Genomic DNA, 19915 nt, shown 5'->3' on the forward strand with positions numbered 1-19915 from the left:
AGCTGTCTGAAGAAGCAAAGGGTTCCTGAGGTAGAGTACTGCTGGGGAAAGGCAAGAGGAGCTGGGGAGCTCCAGCTGGCAACTCCCCAGGCTGCAGGCCTTGTACAAGGCCTAAAGTAGGTACTGGGGCTGCAGAGGTACAATCTGGGGTTAGGCAGAGGCAGCTGGGCCAAACCCCCTTGCCAGTGATGAGTGGTTTACAGACTGCAGACTGCCCCAGTGAGCGGGGGCTAGATGACTGGCAGTAGCCACTTAGGCAAGGTGGGGATAGAGGGTTGGGGGTTCCCCTGGGAGGGGAGACCTAGAGTGTGGGGGTACTGCTGGGGCAGAACCCTGAGGTAACAGGGCACTGGGGTCTGGGAGGAACACGGGGACCTAAGGCAGGTGAGTCACAAGCCAACAGAGGGTGCTCAGAGCTGGAATTGAGCTAATTCCCAGGACAGCCAGCAGGAGGCGCCACACCAGTGACTCACATCGCTACAGACCTAACTACATTGACCTAAATGCTATGCCTCTCGCAGAGGTGAAGTTATTAAGTCATCGTAGTGGGTGAGTTACATCAGCAGGAGTGACGTTTTAGGGTCGATGCTCACAGAGTGAGGTCAATGGAAGCTGCCTTGCATTGACCTAACTCCGTAGTGTAGACAAGGCCGAAGCGGCCAGTCACCAATCAGCTTTTTGACCGCTTCTCTCTCCCATGTGACTACAACAACTGAGGAGTGAAGGACAATGAGAAGGATCCCATACCTGATGCAGGAACGGAGGAGACATTGTGAGGGAGTCCATTCATTGCTCCAGATATTAGGAATGGAGATGAGAATATAGCCAGGAAACACAAATGGGGTAACAATGCAAGGGGGAAATAAGGAAAAGGAGCCAAGAAGAGGAGTGGGGGGGGAAAAGATGGTAAATGAGTAGTAGCATGGAGGAAGGACAAAGTAAGCAAGACTGATTGGACACAAGACAGAGGGAAGCATGGAAGAAGGTGGGGGATTACTAATTATTAGCAGTACTACACAGTTAGCACACAACTTGGGTAACGGCATGAATTCCTAAATCTCAGCCCTCTAAATAAATTAAAGTCATTTCAACCCTTGTCAATAATTGTCTGCCGCCACTGATTATAAATACTATCAATACTTAAAATATATAATATATATAAAAGAACCACCATTAAGTGTATAAACAATCAGGTAATAAGTCCCTCAAGGGTACACAGTTTTTTTAAAAAAAGGAAGTCCTATACCTCATGGAAAACAAGTGCCTCTAGTGGTTTTCCACAGTCAAACCGTTCAGCAGTAAAGTCGTTCAGCAGACCTAAATTGTTATGAGAGTTGACCGTTTTTTAGTAAATTCCTGGGCATTAATTGTGATCACATTTTTCCCCCTCTATATCTTATATTCATAAGATCCCTTAAAATATACATACATTTGAGGGTCTACAATCTGTGAACTCTGATTACACCAGCAAACCACTCAAGCTTCACCTACTAATATGGTCCATGATGTCATCGCAACCCTCTCACAGAGTTTGAGTGTGAAAACCCAAACCTGTGAGGTGGTGAGAGCCCTCAAGTTACACTGAAATCAATGGAGTGATGGACATACAGCACCTGAGAGGACGAGGCCCTTCAGAATAACACTTGCCCTAGAACTTCAATGGGAGTGGTACATATCTGGAAACATTTGTCCCTCACTACCCCCAAAACAACAAGTATGACATACCCAGGATACAATCTAGACGGATGAATAGCGGTGTCACCCAGCCCTCTTACCTGGGCTGCCCTTTACACTGCTTTGCTGCTGTAGCCTCCAGTCTGGATTGCTCACTAGCAGCCTCCAGCATGCAAGTCACTCCCAGCTATGCCTGGCTGTGAGCTGAAGCCTCCCAGCTTCACATTGGCTCTCAGTGACCTGAATTACACAGCAGGGTGACCCCAAAACACACTCAGGTCCCAGATTTCCCCCACCACCACCAAAATGTATGTCCTCTGCTGCCCAGCCCTCTCCTGGACAATACAACTTTGTATAGGTCACTTATGCATCCGTGGAAATAACAAGCACAGATCACGTTACCGCAAATGGAGTTTCCCCAAAGACACACTGGTTTAGATAAGCCAATAAAACAGGTCTATTAACTACAAAGAGAGAGATTTTAAGTGAATACAACTAATGAGGTATAAAAGTCAGAAATGGTTACCAGAAAAATAAGGATAAAAACGCAACTGATCCCTAACTTAAACCACGTTAAATTCAAAGCAAGGTTTTCTCACCACATTCCAGCAATCTTACTGAGGCAAGCTCTACGCTACAAACTTACATGGGTATAACTACATCACTTGGGGTGTGAAAAATCCACCTCCCTGAGCGATGTAGTTATACCAGCCTAACCCCCAATGCAGATAGCACTATGTCAATAGGAGGGCTTCTCCCATTGACATAGCAACTGCCTCTTGCAGATGTGGATTAACTATGCTGATGGGAGAAAATCTCCGGTTGGAAAAGTAGCATCTTCACTGAACGGCTACAGGGGCACAGCTGCATCGGTGGAGCTGTGCCCCTGCAGCTTTTTAAGTGTAGACCTTGCCCCGACTGAAGTTCTTTCCATCAGGATCCCTCCCCTACTCCAACCTGTTTCCTTTGTCCTTCAGAAGCCATGAACCCGTGAATGCCGTGGACAGCAAGAAAGGGAGGAATCCTTTTGGGGTGTCCGCCCTTCCTTTTATTGTTCTGTGCCCCCTTTGAGAAACATTTCCAGATGGGATTCAGGAGACAAAGTCTATGGGGAAGGAGGTTCCTGTTGTTCTATCACCTATTTGAGCTTCCTTCGTTCCCCTTCCTGTCTGATGACTCTGTTTACGGCTTAAATGAAAATTATGCAGAGCACACATTCTATTATTTGAGACAGACTTTTTTGCCAATTTCTGTTTGGGCAAGCGTATGGAATCCTATAACTTTACATACCATGTTGCCACACATTTTATTAGGACAATATGGACCAGCAAATTATGGCATACTTTATACAGAGATGATACTTCACAAGGCATACTTTATACAGAGATAATTATAATAGTGTGCAAGCCATGAACACAAAGGTACTGTCTGTCACAGTATGTAAGTATATGATTCCTTTTATTTGAACTCATTCGTATTTGTTTTTATTTAATAGTAGCACAATACACCCTTTAAAAATAAGGAAAAAGTACAGATATCATTGAAGCCCTCTTAACTCACTGCCTCTCTGTCTTTAATTCACTCCTCCATGCTTTAGCAGTCCATGTTTTATTGTCAGCAGATGACGCTACAGTGTCCTAGAAATACTGCAGTCTCTAAACACAACAGCAAACTGGAGATGGATTCACAGCAAGTTAAGGCTAGACTTTGACCCTTAACTTTGAATTTTCGATACTATCGTAACTGTTTATATTCAATATATATTGACTCTATAGTATGTGAAATCTAGTCTGTGCAAATGCTTTAGGTTACCTAGGGTTATAGGTTAAAAACACTGACACCATGACAAATTGCTGTAATTTGAAGAATAATCTGAAATCCTGCTGGGACACAAGTTAGTATGTGAGCCTAGTTGTTAATGATAATAAAAGCTGACACAGTAAAAATAAAATTGAAGACAGCAGACACCAAACACAAGCACCAACAACAACACAGGACTTTGAAGATGCAGTTAAGAGATTTGGTAAAATCACATGGACAAATAACAATGTTCTATTTCTAATATTGAAAAGTACCTCATTTGCTGAAATGTAACAAAGTGCTTTTGTCCTTTCTTGTTTTTCTAATTTTAATTTTTTTCAATTTAAAAATGTTACTGATGTTTGCAGAGTATAATTCCATAAATGATTTAGACTCTTCCATTTTCTGACCAGTTTAAATTCATGTGCAAGTAGATAAAAATCTGTATTTTTAATGTATTATACCCAAGATACCTTTGTCTGTGGCTTCCACATATCTCAAACCAGCTGGCAACATAAAATATAAACTGGCTAGTTATATGAACAGATGAACTGCTAATTACTTATTCTGTATTGAAATAAAAAGAACAATTTACAATATTAAATGGCATGTCTAGCCTGTAGTTTAAAATTATGCCTAAATAAAACACGCTTGATACACAATATTTTAAACACTAACACATGCTGTGCAGCAATTCAAGTCTAGCTGCATAAAATATTACTCCAGTTAGCTTCTTTTACATTTACAACTTTAAAAAAAATTGGATTATTTAGCTCTGCTACACCATTGCTTGTGTAATCAAGTTTCCTCTGCAAGGATCATAGAATATCAGGGTTGGAAAGGACCTCAGGAGGTCATCTAGTCCAACCCCCTGCTCAAAGCAGGACCAATCCCCAATTTTTGCCCCAGATCCCTAAATGGCCCCCTCAAGGATTTAACTCACAACCCTGGGTTTAGCAGGCCAATGCTCAAACCACTGAGCTATCCATAGGTATCATTAAAACATATCTTAATATGTTAAAAAAAAGCTCATACCATGTTGTATCATTTACAAATGTAATACTTCAGATCATTGCTCTCCGGTTTGCAGAGCCAAGAGGTAACCTCTTGTCATAACATATAGTTTCCAAAAAAATTGAGTTGCATAGTGCTAAAATTCACATAAATCCCAACACTAAAACAAGCAGTTAGAACTCTTAAATGTGGCTCTCTAATCTGAGGACATATACATGTCGTTTGTCCAATGAAAATAATGAATAATGGAAAAATGTGTACAACTGAAGAGTTAGGTAGCTCCAAAACTTCTAAGAACATTTGGATTTGCTCTACAAATGTTGGAAGGCTCATACTGATCCTTTTGGCTTTCGAACTTAGATGCTGTAGTAAGTTATAAAACATTCATACCATTAACATTGGCCTACATCCAAACCTTTCCCTGCTTAATCTCTAAAATAAACACTTAAAACTGAAGCTTGTGTTGTTGGAAAATGTTACGTCTTTATTTATAATTAACTACCAAATGCTACTGATGTCTTCCTTAACACAGCATATAATGTAAACTAATGAACTTGCCTTTAAACAGACTTTGCTATTATCTTCCAGCTGTTTCCAACGATGGAAGGTGTGCATAGGGGTCCGAGCTGAAAACGGACCTTGCTATCTTCATTCAGTGGATTTTAAAGGCAGCAGTATAAGTAAGTATCTGTGTACACGTTTCTGTACACATACTTACCTGCTATGAAATAATTTTATGATATGGTTCTCAGAGAAGATTTTAGCAGTTTTTATTGGAAAAAAATTATTGAAAAATAATAATATATGGGACAAAAATCTGCTAAATTTGCAGATAAGCTAATTATTAAAATGCACTAAGCTAATGATTAAAATGAAATATCATGCTTCTAGGCTTCAGCTGGTCGCCTGCAGGGGTCAGGAAGGATCCCCCACCCATGCACAATTAGTTAGAATTGGGGTACTCAAACTTCATTGTACCCATGACCCCAGGAGAGGGGACCGAAGCTGAGCCCATCCAAGTCCCACAAGCCTGGGCAGGGGGGCCCCACAGCCAAAGCGCTTCAGCCCCAGGCCGCCCAGAGCAGAAGCCCTTGGGCTTTGGCTTCGGCCCTGGGGCTTTGGCTTCGGCCCTGGGGCCCAGCAATTCTAAGTCAGCCCTGGTGACCCCATTAAAATGGGGTTGTGACCCACTTTGGGGTCCCGACCCACAGTTTAAGAACCACTGGGTTACATGTATATTCTTTTGTGTTGGGATAGGGGGAGGTCCTCGTCCCTCTGAAGCATCAAAGATTGTCCATAACTGGAGGCAGAACACGGGACATGGTATACTCTGAGTATTCTGAGGTGGTACAGAAAATCCTCTTTATAGATGCTTAGCTGGTGTGTCTTGTTCACATGCTTAGGGTTCTACTGATCACTAGATTTGGGACCAGAAATAGATTCTTCCCCTTGTCACTTTGGCTGGCACCGTGTGGGGGGGTGAAGGTTGCTTTCCTTTGCAGCATGGGGCTGTGTTCACCTATTGGGATCATCAGAGTATATCTCACCTAATCAGTTCCCTGCTATTGCAAATGCCTTGGGCATTACTGGGACCTTGGTCTACCCTGTTCTCTGCCTGTGGCACACAGATTAGTCTCATGAGGACTGAAATGCTTTAGTATAAGTCTTTGGGCTTAGTAATAGAGGTAGCTGCTGGGTGAAATTTAATGGCCTGTGATAGACAGGAGGTCAAGCTAGATGAAGCACTTAAAAGACAAGTACTAGTTGTATCACTGAAAGCCCTGGAAAACTCAGCAGCAAAAGTCAGCCTGAAAATTAATTGCGATAAAACCAAAATTCTTCTGGTTGGCAATTTGGGACATGCTGCGGGCTCTAACATCTTATTGGGCAATCACCCAGTACAGATTGTTGGTGATTTCACCTACCTCATCTCTGCTGTTGATACCATGGGTGGCACTGAAGAAAGAAATTTAATCCCACACTGCAGAAAAGTGTTGTCAGTAATGAAGCACCTCATCAAGAACCTCTTTCCCAAACCAAACACCCTGACGAAGAGAAAGACAAAGCTGAGGATATATAATGCTTCAGTGGGCAGTATTGTGACCTATGGGACTGAAACATTGCCCCTCATTGTCAAGACTGAAACAAAGTTGGACACCATTCATTTGTTGTATCTCAAAATCAAAACCATCAAATACTATGAATTCAAGTTGAATGAAGAGATCCATTTTTCTAAGTAAATAGGCCCTTCTCTCTCAAACCATCACCCAATACTCTCTCAGGTGATACAGTCATCGGCTCTGAATGCTATCAACTTCCCTGCAAAAATCATCTTTGACTTAGATCCAATGAAAGTAAAATGGAACAGATGTCTCCAAAGACTTAAAACATGATTGCTGGACGGCATCAGACACCTGTCTCTCACTGGCATTCTACCCCATAACCGGTTAGATTTGGCTCTGCACTGAATATCATGGAGGTGCATAATGCATTCAGTGACCTCTACGCAGTCCAAAAGACAATATGAGAACTAACCACACTAGATGATCTAATAGTCCGTTCCGACCTAAAACTCCATATAAACGGAGAATGGTTGCCCCTATCAAAAGAAGAGATCTACTACTGAGTTTCTGTGCCACTTATAATAGAAAATGGAAAGCAAATTCTAAAAGTTATACTACAGCCAAAGTGCTCAGAACTATTGGAAGGTCTGTGAAAGACAAGCCAACAGAAATCAACACGGACCTGCAAAATAATCCACTGCTTCAAGTACACAGGCTTCATATTGCCACCTAGGAAGAAAACAGGATTCATCTTGAATCCCTTCATAAGAACATACACACTCAGATCTAGCCTTTCTAGCTTTGAAATCTAGTTTAATATATTAGCAGTGAGTGAACATTATCAAGTTATCAAGAGGAAAAAAGTTGACATGAAGCATTTTTTTTTTTAAAAGCAGCCACATCAATTGAAGATAACCGTGAGTAATCAGGAGTGGTTGACTGTATTTGATTCAAAGATAATAAGCCACTTTTCAAAGGAGGCTTAATAAACAAACAGTGGAAATGTGAGAGTTCTGAAAAGGTCTCCTAGTAAGAAAGACTTGGAGGTTATTCCCTTTATAGAAAAAAAAAAAAAAGTCCAACACAAGAGGAAAACTTACATCTTGCGGACAACTTAATATATGTATTGAGCAGGTGTTTAGACATCCCACTAGCAATCTTTACAGTAGAACAGAAACAAGAGTAACCATGATTATGGCCTTTTCTGATTTCTGTACAGAGAGAATTTTACCAGAAGCAAAAAGTTAGACAACAATAAATATGAGAACTAAAAGTTATTTTTCTTTCCTGACCTGAGCACTACCATTCAAGGGAACTGCAGTGACTGTCCATTAGTTTCAGGCTGGTGTTTAGAAAGAATTCACAATCTATACGTCAGATTGTCTGACCATTATGTTGAATAGTACATTATTCTACATATAACTCCATTGACTTCAGTGATTCATTATTAACAAGGATGCAGAATCTAAATAAATAAAGATATAACATAAATGAAGACAAAGGGGGCAGGTAGGCACTTGTTTCTTCTGTGACTGATTGAACAGGACATTGAATCAATACTATTAACAACTGATCTATAAAATGCCTTTTGTAGGCTTCATACCTCTTCAAAAAAAACTACAAATCATATCCATGTAGGAATCAGTCCTTTCATCATCAAAATACAGACAACTCTGGGTGAGAAACAGCAACCATTTTAACAGCACCAGCAAAACTAAACATTTTAGAGAATGGCATTTTGAAGTGACAGAATAGTTAGGTAAATGGAATTAAATTAGCCATGTATTGAAATGTGGTCTAGGTCAGTGGCTTTCAACCTTTTTTTCATTTGCAGATCCCTAAAAAAAAAAATTAAATGTCAATGTGGATCCCTTTCGAAATCTTAGTCATAGTTTGCTGACCCCCCAGTGGTCTGCAGATCACAGGTTGGGAAAAAAACAACACTGGTCTAGGTAGACGTTCCCTGGTATTGTGAAATTTATTCATCACAGGGTCAGAACCTTGGTTTTCTCTCTCATTAAAATATATCTTTCTTTTGTTTAATCAATAAAATGAAATTAGAGAAAAATGTAGAAATTATGAGGATGCGTCAGGAAAAATAAACCCTCAATTAGCGGAGAGTCTTTAATACCAAAGCAAACAAACAAACAAACCACACACGCACACCTTGGTCTATGGGTTTAATGGGTATTGAACTTCTAATAAACTTTAATCAGGCTCCCAGGAAACGATATCTATATTTAAGATGCAACAGGATTAATATAGAAAACACCATATATTACTTAATACAGTAAAAAGCAATCAATGCTCCAGCTCTCTTTTTTATAGTGTAAGAAATAATCAGTACATGTAATTAGTACATTTAATGGATAAAGAAAATAGATGAGTTATTACTGTAGCTAAGACTCAATAGGGCACAATAATTGAAAAAAGAAATGGGAAATGTCACTCAGAAATCAATAGTAGCTGTACAAGTGGCAAAAATGAATACATGTTGAGGAAATAAACCAATATACTGAAGGGAAAGGGGTTTTCAGTATATCTGCTCAGAAATACAAACAGACTAATATACCATCACTTCAATGTTATTAAAGCAGTGGTACATAGGTGGGTGGTCACATCATCCCCTAAGAACCTCCTGTTGGCCTTAACCACATGGTCTTTTTGATCAGTAAACCAGTAATTTATGCTCACAAACATATAGTAAAAAAGGGTAAAGAAATGCTATGACTGACTGTGACAGGGTGGAGTAGGCCCTGAGGCCCCCCGCAGGAGGTCTTGTGGCCCTGCCACACCCCGCCCCAGAAAAGGGCAGTAGAGAGATCCTCCAAGCTGCTTCCCACATAGCCGCTCTAAACAACCAATCAGGGCCCAGCAGGTTAGTATAAGAAGAGCTGCAGGGCCACTGAGATCAGTTCCTGGGTAGAGCTGGAGGAGAGTAGATGGTGCTCCAGGCTGGCAACTGGGACTCTATGAGGACAAGGCCCTGAGGTAAGGGTGAAGAATGTGCGGGAGCCATGGGGAAGTGGCCCAGGGAATGCAGTTTATTTAAAGGGACATTGTGAATTGCTGCTATCTGGAGGGTTGGAGTAGAGGGGAGGTCCCTCCCTACCAGCCACAGGGAAGTGGCCTGGACATTGAAGCACCTCAGAGCGGGGAACTGAACTGCAGCAACCCAGCTGGAGAGTTGTGGCTGGAATGGCCCTAAGAGGGTAAAGGCTCTCACCAGGGAGGAAGCCCTGGGGCACTGTTCTATCCCAGAACAGGGACAACTTGTGGGAGACATTATAGGGGGCACTGAGACCCCAGTTGGACTTGTACCCTGAAAGGGGGTTGTGTTGCTTCTATCTCACAGACAGACTGTGTATGACTTGGCCGGAGGGCTGAATCAGCAAAGACCCACCACAAACAGGGAGGGAGAGAGAGAGAGTGTGTGAGTAAGTGCAGGCACTCACATTTGGCCAAGGGGCACTCGTGAGAGGCAAATCAAACCCCGTTACACGGACAAACCAATAAGCCAAAGAAGACCATATTTAAGCCTACAACCGCATTCTCAACACACACCATTTCCCCTCTTATTATAATATGTTTAGTATGGTGTGAAGGAACACACGATATTTGAGCATCTTAAATAAACACGCTGCACAACTGAAGACAGAGCTCTAAACTTCCTTTATTTATAAATATTAAAATTACTGTTTATCTCTAGTCCCAATTTAAACAAATGTAACAGAGCTGTGCAAATTCTTCAGCACACACATTTGCTTGTATGTTATTTCCATCCCCTATCCTTTATCTGTTTGTGTCTTTGAGCACTTGTCTTCTCTGCAACAGTAAGCCTGAGTTAAAGTACATGAGCTAGCCTAGCTTGAGTGAGAGCAACTACACTTCAGAGCAACACTAAAGTTACACAGAGTGATTTGATGAACAGCACAGAGTGACTGGATCAGCAAAGTGATTGGAAATAGCTACTGCATTAATAGCAACACTTGAGCTTCAACTCATTGCCCCAATGGGCCAGCTGGCCCGAGCTTAAAGCACCATTTAATTCGAGCTAGATATTTATGTGTGTGGGTGGAGGGGAGTTAGGGATAACATTTGTACTACAACTTGGGCTGACTGTGCTGTGAAGACATATCCTCACTAACCATTTACACTGTACACCACTGGTGGCAGCAAAAAGGGAATAGGTAGTTACCTGCTGCAATGAAAAGCAGGCTGCATCCACACTAAGGGATGTAGCTACACATCAGCGAAAGGCTCTGGCTCTAAGAGGGAGGCAGGGGCGAACAGCTCCAGCAGCTCCCTGCGGCAGGGGGCTCCACAGCAGGGAGCACCTATAGCCTTTCCTCCCTGCCAGAGAGTCTTTGCCAGTGGTGGGGAAAGGCTCTGGCAGCTCCCTGCATTGCGGGAAGGTTCTGCAGCGGGACACTACACTGCTAAAAATAGCAGTGTAGATAAGGGAGGCATTGCTTGGGCGTATATAGAGCCAAGTAGGGTACATAGCCACGCCTTTACTCATCTAACCAGTGCATCACCATCTACCCTGCTATTTACAGCTGGGCTAGGGGGCCATATAGTGTATGTATTCCTCACACCACCATGAGGAGGGTGCAGAGTAGATGTACTCTTAGATTATAAATCCTAAGGCAAGGGTGGGCAAACTTTTTGGCCTCTAGGCCACATCTGGGTAGGGAAATTGTATGGCGGGCCATGAATGCTCACGAAATTAACAATGGAAAATTAACGCTACTAAAACATCAGAGTCACCTAAGCCAACAAGTAGCAGGCACATGGGCTTGCACGTTCCAGGCTCTGATGGCACGTGAAGCGCGTCTGGGTTGCACAACTTGAGTAACATGCCCTCACGCCCATCAGGCGGGTCCTGAACATGCAGGAGCGCCACAGCGGGGCAAGCCCCCACCCCACTCTCTGACCGGAGCGCTGCAGCAGGGCATGGAGCTTGAGGGCCAGATTTAAAAGGTCTGAGTGGCCGGACGCAGCCCAGGGGCTGTAGTTTGTCCACTCCTGTCCTTAGGGATGGTCTCTTTTCAGCGTTTGTATGGTGTTGCAACATCTGTTCATCAACTGGCCTCTTCTACGACATAGCTGTATTATGACTACCAGTACCAAGTACAATGTCAGTTAAGTACACATTGAAAAGTTACTCTTCATCTGCAGCAAAAATTCTTGTTTTGCACACAGTGCACATGGATTAGAACAGTACAACATTCTGTTTTTAAAAAACAAATAACCTTTTTAGATGAAGGAAAACAAAGTTCAACATTTTCATACATAAGTGCAGTTAGAACACTTGCAGCTGATATCAGACCACTTATTTTAGTGGTTGACTTCACACATCTATATTTGAAAATTTTTGACAATCTCAAAAATCAGAGAACAGTAAACTAGTTTTTATATGTCTAGAACTACAATACTCAAATTATTTTTTAATTTTAAGAAATTGTCACCCAACTTACTCAAGAGATTTAACTTTTGTTACCAGACTAAAAGCTTAGATGTCAGGTGTCAGCCCAGAGCAACTCTCTGTAGTCACATTACCTTAAAAATGGAGCTTTATGAGCAGCACATAATCTATAGCCCTGATCCAGCAAAGACTTATGCAAAACCTGTCTTGGGGGCTGGCTCAAGTCTGTGGAATAAACTCCTGTAGGAGCTAAGGACCACCACAAAAATCACCACCTTCTGTTCTAAGTGCAAGCCTCATTTCCTTTACCATGCATTTTCTAATATAAACATATATTTGTAAAAAAAATCCTAAACAAAACACTGCCCTGCACTTCTCCTCATGGAGAGGAGATGATAGAACAAATACATGACAAATAATTGTCACATCGCTTAATGCACTAATGGAAGGTGCTCAGCTACTACAATGATAACCTGTGTAGAACAGAATAGGCATAGATTAGACCAACTATCAACTACTAGCAGTGGATGAAGATCACAAATATGCATTTGTTCCATGGATTTCTCCAGGTCTGCATCTCACGTACAGTTGGTAAATTAGTACTGGTGTACAGCTAAATTCAAAAATTCCAGGATCAGCTGGAATCACTTCATCTTGCAGGCTTTTGGTGGCACTCGCAACTTCCTCCTCCAAATGTTCACCTTCCTCTATGAGGTACACTAATTAGAAAGAAAGGTACATGACAGCCCTATTATTTGCACCAAAATAAAGTTGAAATAGCTGAGAATGCAAATGATTACATTCTAACATTAAACACTCCTATCTTAGGATTTCTAAAACTCTTGTGCTTTTCAAAGAGGAGGTGTGATTTTGAAATACATTTAGTAATACATATTCATGATAGAAAATTTAGACTCTGTGCCAACAGAGTCTGGCAAGCAAGAAGTTAACACCATATTCTTAATGTTTAGTTTTCTTGATGCCTGGATAGCAGGGGCATAAAGCTAGCTAATAATTGCAAGGATTTGTTCAACAGGAGCTCACAAAGGAAAGGCTATACCTAGAAAGTAGGTCCCAGATTCCCTAGTTACAGGAAGAGATACAAGCACACATAAGAGGACTGAGCCAACTCCAGTTGAAGTTAATGGAAAATACCTTATCTAATGGGAGTAGGATGAGGCCTCAGAGCTGTAAAACAATCATGTATCCTGTTCTCCCCTCTCAGCACTCTAGCTGCCAAATGGTCACTTCCTGCACAAAAACCCAACTAGGATATTTTCCCCTAAAAGTTAAACTGATTCCCCCACTCTTGAACTCATCCCCATCCCAGTTTATTTTCTCAGTTACTTCTCTTGCCTAACCAGTTCAGTGTTGCATTTCAAATGTTTACCTCTGAATGATATGTGAATTGACTATACTATAGCACCTCAAACTTACGAACACCAGAGTTACGAACTGACCAGTCAACCACATACTTCATTTGGAACTGGAAGTATGCAATCAGGCAACAGTGAAGACCTCCCCCCCCGCCCAAAAAAAACAAAACAAAACAAAAAAGCACACACCACACACAAATACAGTACAGTACTGTGTTAAATGTAAACTACTAAAAGAATAAGGGGAAAGCAATTTCAAAGCTGTATTGTCACTGTTCAGTTATCAACTTTTGAAAGAACAACCGTAACATTTTGTTCAGAGTTACAAACATTTCAGAGTTATGAACAACTTCCATTCCAGAGGTGTTCATAACTCTGAGGTTCTACTGTGTTTTGTAAACTCATGAAAATATTTTAAATGTCATTTACATCAGCATTAGGGATCTTGGGGCAATGCTTATAATACAACAGATGACCTATAATAGACACATATCAAAGATCTGTTGCTTGAAAACAAGTAAAAGGAAAATATAGATATCTCAAGGAGTACAAAATTAATTATACATGAAGAGAAGGGGAATTTATGTCCCTGAAATAGATTTCACTCTAGTAAGTACTCTCAGCATCTTAATTGGTTGTGCTATTTCTATATACCCAAATCATAGAGCAAAATTATTGGGCAATTGATCTTTTCAGGCATGTCAGCCTAGCCTTAATAAGAATCATTATTCTGATCCAGCAGAAAAACATGAGTGCATTTTGGGTAATTGCATTTTAATACTTACAAATTAAAAATAACCAATGACAAACCTCTTCTTCCAGCAGAAAAATTAACATTTATTATTTGTCAGACATTGCAAAGCAAAATCCTAATCAGTTTCTGATAACATCTAGCACATTCAAACATTTGAAATGTAATCTTGCAAAATGATCAGCTTCAAGCTGCTAAAACCAAGGACTCAAGTACTGCTCATTGAAAACCTGTTGAGTTACAGTAAGCTTTATTTTGAAATAAAGAAAAAAAATTAAAAACACATAGAATTAAAGCAAGTACAAAATTTAACTTAAATACAGAGAATCTGGGATTGGATAGCTCGGGAAATTGGTAATGTGAAATGAGGACATTCTCCGGGAGATTGTAGTCTGACTTCATCCCAAATCAATAGTAAGCGAAAGCTGTTTGGTAACCTAAGTGAAACGAATTTGTAGTCTCAACCCAATTATTTGTTTAACTGATTTTCAGATCCCGCAAACATCACAACAGCCAGTTCCCCTCGTAGCAGTAACAGCAGAAAGGCCAAAGACTGAATGAGCATGAAGATTGAAAATTTATAAATGACCTAGAAAAAGGTGTGAACTGTGAGGTGGCAAAGTCTGTGGATGATATTAAATTGCTTAAGATAGTTAAATCCAGAGCTCACTGCAGAGAGTTACAAAGGGATCTCACAAAACTGGGTGACTGGGCAACAAAATGGCAGATGAAATTCAAAGTTGATAAATGCTAAGTAATGCACATTGGAAAACCACCTCAACTGTATATGCAATACGATTAGCTGTTACCACTAAGTTACAACTAAATTAGCTGTTACCACTAAAGGAGATTTTGAAGTCATTGCGGATAGTTCTTGGGAAACATCTGTTCAATGTGCAGCAGCAGTGAAAAAAGTTACAAATTAGGAACCATTAGGAAAGGAATAGATAATAAGACAGAAAATATCATAATGCCACTATATAAATCCATGCTACACCCGTACCTTGAATACTGTGTGAGTTCTAGTCACCCTATATAAAAAAAAGTTAGAATTGGAAAAAGTACAGAAAAGGGCAAACAAAAAATTATAGGTACGGAACAGCATCCATACGATGAGAGCTTAAAAAGACTGGGAATGTTCACCTTACAAAAGGGACAACTAAGGGGGAAATATGATAAAAGCTTATAAAATCATGAATGGTGTGGAGAAAGTGAATGGGGAAGTATTATTTTCCCCTTCACATGAGACAAGGACAATTAAATTAATAGGCAGCAAGTTTAAACAAACAAAAGGAAGTACTTCTTCACACAACACACAGTCAACCTCGGGAACTCATTGCCAGGAGATGTTAAGAAGAGCAAAAATATAACTGGGTGCAAAAAAAGAATTAGATAAGTTCATGGAGGATAGGTCCATCAATGGCTATTAGCCAAGATGATCAGAGACACCATCTCTGGCTCTGGGTGTCCCTAAACCTCTGACTGCCAAAGCCCAAGCTCTGGGTGTCCCTAAACCTCTGACTGCCAAAAACAGGGACTGGATGACAGGGGAAGGATATTTGCTCTGTTCTGTTCATTCTCACGGAAGCATCTGTCACTGGCACCAGCCACTGTCAGAAGACAGGAAACGGGGCTAGAAAGACCCTTGGTCTGATCCAGTATGGCCATTCTTATGTTGACTTGTATGTCCATCATTTATGCAATTGTTTTGTGGTTTTCTAAAATTCAAAATTGAATATTTTGAACACAGAATAATGATTATCTGCTATATGTTCATATTTTTTGCTTTCAAAAAGAATGGTCAAAATGAAATGGTTGTATTAGATTTTTTTTGTTTTGTTTTTATTTAACCAAATGAATACTCCTTATTTCTGAGAGAGAACCATCCAAGCAGAGACTGCTTGAAAAAGCAGAAAGATTAACTACTAAAGTAAAGACACTGCTGCTGCTGTCAGTAATAATCCCACCCAAGTTAACATACAAGTCTGGTGCAAATAAAAACAAAATACATTTGTTCCAAAGATTGCTGTTCGCTTAAAACTCTCCATTCCAAGACCTTACCAGGCCTCTGTGCCAAATAAGGCTATTTGGTGCTTCTTATGAAGACCAAGAACATAGGCCCTTACATTCTCAAAATCATTCATACAATTTTTAAAAGTATGCCTGTTTAAATCCCTACTTGTATTCAGTAATTTCTTTGGAGTTGGAGGAAGGAAGATTCCCCGACAACTGCAATTTAATGTGTGGCTAGGACTTCGTAAAACAGTAACATTAGATGAGATAAAGTATATTCAAGATATCACTGCCACATTCTTCAAAGCATCCAGCCTATCATTGGTATCTAGATAGGGTTGCCAGGCATCCGGTTGAAAAGGGACCCTGGGGACTCCAGTCAGCACAGCTGACCAAGCCGTTAAAAGTCCAGTTGGTCGCCCACAGCAGGACAGGCACGGTGCCTGCCTGGCTCCGTGCAACTCCCAGAAAGCTGCCGACATCTCCCTCTGCCTCTTAGCCATATGGGTGGCCACAGAACCATGGCCAATGGGAGCTGCGGGGGCGGCACCTGCCTGTGGGGGCAGTGCGCAGAGCTGCCTGGCCGCACCTCCACCTAGGAGACAGAGGGATATGCCGGCAGCTTCCTGGGAGCCACCTAAGGTAAGCGCCTCCCAGAGCCCACACCCCAAACCCCTCCCACGCCCCAACCCCTTGCCTCAGCCCAGAGCCACCTCCTACACCCCAAACTCCGCCCCAGAGCCTGCACCCCCAGCCCAGAGCCTGCACCTCCTCCCACACCCTAACCCCCTGCCCCAGGCCTGAGCCCCCTTCTGCACTCTGAACCCCCTGCCCCAGCCTGGTGAAACTGAGCGAGTGAGCAAGGGTGGGGGAGAGCGAGCGACAGAGGGAGGGGGGATGGAGTCAGGGGTGAAAGGGAGCCAGTATAGGCCAGTACGGCGTACCGGTAAGAACCAGCACCAGCCCATGCCCAGCCCACATTAAAGTGTTGCCCCTTTTGCCTCCCCTGCTGGTAGGGTCCATACCGGCAGGGCCACCGACGGACTGGGGAGAGGGCAGCAATGTTAAAGTGCTGCCACGGCAGTACTTTAAGGGCAACCCTTTGACGTCACTGCCCCTTCCCCCCGTTGGCGGCCCTGCTGGTAAGGTCCATACTGGCAGGGCCGCTGACAGGGGAGGCAAAAGGGGCAGAGACATTAAAGCGCCGCCAATGGCGTTTGGGGGGGGGGGGCACTCAGCAACGTTTTCTCACCTCCGGAGGCCTACATGCACAAAGCCCAGACAATCTGGCACAGTTGTCACTGACTGCTAAAGAGATACAAACCTGGGATTGCATGGGCTGAGACTAAGAGGCCTTGATAGAGCTAGACAGTTTTGTACAGTGGTCTCTGTGCATTACACATGATTTTAATGCGCCCTACTGTCTGATTTTTATGAATACTAAAGTTCAAAAAAGTTAAAGTGAAAGGGCCAAATTACATCCTTGAATATGCAACTACAATTTCTATTGAAAGTCAGTGGGAGATACTCAGATGTATCCAAAGGATAAAGGGCTATGTAACAAAGACTGAGGGCATTCAGATTTAGGATTTTGTTTTAACTCACTATACAGAAATGGGTTAGTCAGAACATTTTCATCAAAATCCAAAGTTTGGAGTTGTTCAGAACTAGGCCTTTGTTTTGTACCTCTGTCTAAACAGTACAAAGAAGTTATTACATGAGCCATATTAGAGCTGACTAATTTTAAGCAATTCTGCAGTTTCTCAAGGGATAGATGGCCATATAGTACTACTAGATCTAGGAGCAGTAAACAGTTCACCTATAAAGAGCGCAATAGCTGACTGGTGGAAACTAGGCATAACACCCAAAGTGTGCATCAGAGAGATAAACCAAATCTGCCTAGGGCTACATCGAGTCATTATGGTATTATCTCCTCAGCATCTCCCTCATGTAACCTCACCTAAAGTAACTGTATGCAGTTCTTATCCTCACCGCTTAGGAAAGATACAGTAGAACCTCAGAGTTACGAACACCTAGGGAATGAAGGCTGTTTGTAATTCTGAACAAAAACATTATGGTTGTTCTTTCAAAAGTTTACAACTGAACATTGACTTAATACAGCTTTGAAACTTTACTATGCAAAAGAAAAATGCTGCTTTTAACCATCTTAATTTAAATGAAACAAGCAAAACCGTTTCCCTACCATGTCAAAAACATTTTTAAAACTTCTCCTTTATTTTTTTAGTAGTTTATGTTTAACACAGTACTGTACTGTATTTGTGTGTGTGTGTGCTGCTGCCTGATTGCGTACTTCCGGTTCCAAATGAGATGTGTGGTTGACCGGTCAGTTTGTAACTCTGATGCTCTTAATTCTGAGGTTCTATGGTATAGAGAAACTAGATAACACAAAGGAGAATGATACAAAGTGAGGAAACTAAGACATATGAGGAAAAACTGAACATGCAGACTAATGTAGTTAAAAAAAGAGATGAACACACTCTAGTTACCCACATTTTAACATAAATGAAGAAAGGAAATAACCTGAGTCTCAGAAGATGAAAGTAAAAGGACAAGCCGCCAAGGAAGGCAAAGTTAAGCTATGAAGAAAAGTTCTTAAGTGATTGAAGGAGACAGTCAAGATGCTGTACATGCAACATTTTAATAGTCAGTGTATATTTATAATGCAAGAATAAGGATTGGTTTAACTCATGCACATCTGTTACTGTCTTAAGCATATTAGGTAAAAATATGCCCATATCTAAAATTGTTAAGTAATATGCATACACAGTTCAAATAAATCCTTCTGACATTACATGCTTTCTCATCTAGTAGCACCCAAACTTTGGCTAGATAATGGACACAATGGTAATTTTCCGGGAGCCATAAAGGAAACGATATCTCCCATCACCTGGCCATTTGCATGAAGATGGATCATCATGCTGGGACCTCCCTGCAACTTCTTTCAAACCACTCTGACATATTAAAGATGAGGGTGACCCTTGTACCCAACTGAACTCTCTGTGCGGCATTTATCCTGCAGGCTACACTTTAGCTCTGCTGCAGCAAGTCAAGATTCTCGCATAGAAATGTAAAACATCAAAATGTGACCTAAGGCACCTCTAGTATCAAACAATCATTCTACAATGCTCAAATGTTGACCTTTGTGACTCCAAGCAATGCTGACTACCCAGTGACAGGTCAGAAAATATGATCTGACAGACTTGACCAAAAAAATGCAACAAATAACCTCTCATTTTATGACTTGTCCTATACCCCAGCTATAAACATCTCCTCTGGGTGCTTTGAAAAGCTCTGATTTAACAGGCATTTCAGGACATCCAGAAAGAGATGCAGCTGTGTTTTATTTCCCATAATTCCATATCAAATAGGGAAACAGTGGCAGTTTGACCATTTGGAGCCTTACTTTACAATTACTTCCTATAGAAAAACAGCTATTGTCTTGTCAGCAAGTACTGACACGAAAAGCCTGATGCTGCTCCCACGGATGTCTGTGGAAGTTTTACTATAGCCTTCACTGGACAAAGGATTGGGCCCCATATACTAGAAAGTAATTTTGAAAGAACTTTACCTTTTACCAAAATAACTGTGTGTATTACCATTTTTTCAAAGTGTTCATTATCATAAGCTGATTACAACTGATTACAGTAGAGCCTTGCTATACTCTCACTAATGAGTAGGAAATCTATGGAAAATGACAGTTCTGTAAATTTGCAAGCAAGTGAACAAACACTGAAAAGGCAAGGCATATTTAACAAGTTTAGTTTAAATTATTTAT

The 19915-nt window shown here is 41.4% G+C and overlaps 1 protein-coding gene across 1 annotated transcript in view; it reads right to left on the bottom strand.

Moving 5' to 3' along the window:
* PPP2R2C (protein phosphatase 2 regulatory subunit Bgamma) overlaps positions 1-19915 on the bottom strand; it is a 288985-nt gene that overhangs the window by 242540 nt on the left and 26530 nt on the right. The gene's annotated exons all lie outside the window — the stretch shown is intronic.

This window comes from Lepidochelys kempii, chromosome 4 (genome assembly GCF_965140285.1).
Source record: "Lepidochelys kempii isolate rLepKem1 chromosome 4, rLepKem1.hap1, whole genome shotgun sequence".
NCBI classification, from domain to species: Eukaryota; Metazoa; Chordata; order Testudines; family Cheloniidae; genus Lepidochelys; species Lepidochelys kempii.